Source organism: Takifugu flavidus, unplaced genomic scaffold, assembly GCF_003711565.1.
Source record: "Takifugu flavidus isolate HTHZ2018 unplaced genomic scaffold, ASM371156v2 ctg976, whole genome shotgun sequence".
NCBI classification, from domain to species: domain Eukaryota; kingdom Metazoa; phylum Chordata; class Actinopteri; order Tetraodontiformes; family Tetraodontidae; genus Takifugu; species Takifugu flavidus.
This window is the reverse complement of record NW_026622586.1, coordinates 732-3,352: the sequence shown is the minus strand read 5'-3', so window position 1 is coordinate 3,352 and position 2,621 is coordinate 732. Positions and strand designations below refer to the sequence as shown.

General features: G+C 44.4%; 1 long non-coding RNA gene across 1 annotated transcript; it reads left to right on the top strand.

Moving 5' to 3' along the window:
- Positions 1 to 640: 640 nt before the first annotated feature.
- On the top strand, positions 641 to 1,463 carry LOC130521426 (uncharacterized). Its single transcript, XR_008949329.1, has 3 exons — positions 641 to 1,072; positions 1,113 to 1,318; positions 1,380 to 1,463. It is a non-coding gene; the product is annotated as an uncharacterized LOC130521426 (long non-coding RNA).
- Positions 1,464 to 2,621: the final 1,158 nt, after the last annotated feature.

Genomic DNA, 2,621 nt, shown 5'->3' with positions numbered 1-2,621 from the left:
GTGTGTGTATCTGTATCTGTGTTGTGTATCTGTGTGTGTATATGTGTGTGTGTACTGATCTTGTGTGATCTGTGTGTGGTATCTGTGTGGGTGTGTGTGTATCCGTGTGGGTATGTATCTGTATGTGTGTGTGTATCTGTATCTGTGTGTGTATCTGTGTGTGTGTATCTGTATCTGTGTTGTGTATCTGTGTGGTGTGTATCTGTATCGGTGTGTGTGTATGTGGGGTATCTGTGGTGTGTATCTGTGGGTGTGTGTATCTGTATCTGTGTGTGTATCTGTGTGTGTATCTGTGTGTGTGTATCTGTGTGTGTGTATCTGTATCTGTGTGTGTGTGTGTATCCGTGTGTGTGTATCTGTATCTGTGTGGGTGTATCTGTATCTGTGGTTGGATCTGTGTGTGGGTATCTGTATCTGTGTGTGTATCTGTGGTGTGATCTGTATCTGTGTGTGTTATAGATCTGATCTGTGTGTGGGTGGTGTGATCTGTGGGTGTATCTGTGTGGTGTATCTGTATCTGTGTGTGGGTGTATCTGTGTGTGTGTATTGTATCTGTTGTGTGTGTATTTGTGTGTGTGTGTTCGTATCTGTGTGTGGGTGATCTGTGTGTGTGTATCTGTATCTGTGTGTTGTGTGTGTATCTGTGTGTGTGTATTCTGTATGTGTGTGTATCTGTGTGCTGCTCTCCCTGGGTGGTCTCTGCTGCTCATAGATCCAGCTAATCCCACTGGCCTGTTTCGGAGGACTCACAATGAGTTCCAGGATGCAGCCACGGAGCCAGAAAAGAGGGAAGAAATCAGTTTGGGGCTCCGCTTGCAGTTCCTTGCTGAGACCTCCAAACTGGTGTCCGTCTGCTTCGGTGTCTTCATCTGTCCCCGTCTCGCTGCGCTCCATGTTGTGGCTCTTTGCCCTCCAGTTGCTCAGACAGACGTCTTTATCTGGCAAATCCCCCGAAGCTTTGATGGCTCCTGATCAGCCTGATCTCATCCAGTCTTTCTTTGATTTCCCCACCAGAAAAGCAGGAAAACCTTAAAAGTTTTAGTTGTTCTCTGTGGAGTTACTGTGTAGTGAGGTGATTCTTCTGTGTAGTGAGTGATTCTTCTGGTAGTGAGGTGATTCTACTGTGTAGTGAGGTGATTTTACTCTGTAGTGAGGTGATTCTACTGAGTAGTGAGTTCTACTGTGTAGTGAGGTGATTCTTCTGTGTAGTGAGGTGATTCTTCTGTGTAGTGAGGTGATTCTACTGTGTAGTGAGGTGATTCTACTGTGTAGTGAGGTGATTCTACTGTGTAGTGAGGTGATTCTTCTGTGTAGTGAGGTGATTATGTGTGTAGTGAGGTGATCCTACTGAGTAGTGAGGTGATCTACTGTGTAGTGAGGTGATTCTACTGTGTAGTGAGGTGATCCTACTGAGTAGTGAGGTGATTCTACTGTGTAGTGAGGTGATTCTACTGTGTAGTGAGGTGATTCTTTGTGTAGTGAGGTGATTCTACTGTGTAGTGAGGTGATTCTACTGTGTAGTGAGGTGATTACTGAGTAGTGAGGTGATTCTACTGTGTAGTGAGGTGATTCTCTGTGTAGTGAGGTGATTCTACTGTGTAGTGAGGTGATTCTACTGTGTAGTGAGAGTGATTCTTTGTGTAGTGAGGTGATTCTACTGTGTAGTGAGGTGATTCTACTGTGTAGTGAGGTGATTCTACTGTGTAGTGAGGTGATTCTACTGTGTAGTGAGGTGATTCTTCTGTGTAGTGAGGTGATCTACTGTGTAGTGAGGTGATTCTACTGTGTAGTGAGGTGATTTACTCTGTAGTAGTGAGGTGATTCTACTGTGTAGTGAGGTGATTCTACTGTGTAGTGAGGTGATCCTACTGAGTAGTGAGGTGATTCTTCTGTGTAGTGAGGTGATTCTTGTGTAGTGAGGTGATTCTACTGTGTAGTGAGGTGATCTACTGTGTAGTGAGGTGATTCTACTGTGTAGTGAGGTGATTCTTCTGTGTAGTGAGGTGATTCTACTGTGTAGTGAGGTGATTCTACTGTGTAGTGAGGTGATTCTACTGTGTAGTGAGGTGATTCTCTGTGTAGTGAGGTGATCTTACTGGTAGTGAGGTGATTCTACTGAGTAGTGAGGTGATTCTACTGTGTAGTGAGGTGATTCTACTGTAGTAGTGAGGTGATTCTACTGTGTAGTGAGGTGATTCTACTGTGTAGTGAGGTGATTCTACTGTGTAGTGAGGTGATTCTTCGTGTAGTGAGGTGATTCTACTGTGTAGTGAGGTGATTCTACTGTGTAGTGAGGTGATTCTACTGTGTAGTGAGGTGATTCTACTGTGTAGTGAGGTGATTCTACGGGTAGTGAGGTGATTCTCTGTGTAGTGAGGTGATTTACTGTGTAGTGAGGTGATTCACTGTGTAGTGAGGTGATTCTGTGTGTAGTGAGGTGATACTGTGTAGTGAGGTGATCTTACTGTGTAGTGAGGTGATTCTACTGTGTAGTGAGGTGATTCTACTGTGTAGGGAGGTGATTCTTCTGTGTAGTGAGGTGATTCTTTGTGTAGTGAGGTGATTCTACTGTGTAGTGAGGTGATTCTACTGTGTAGTGTAGTGAGGTGATTCTACTGTGT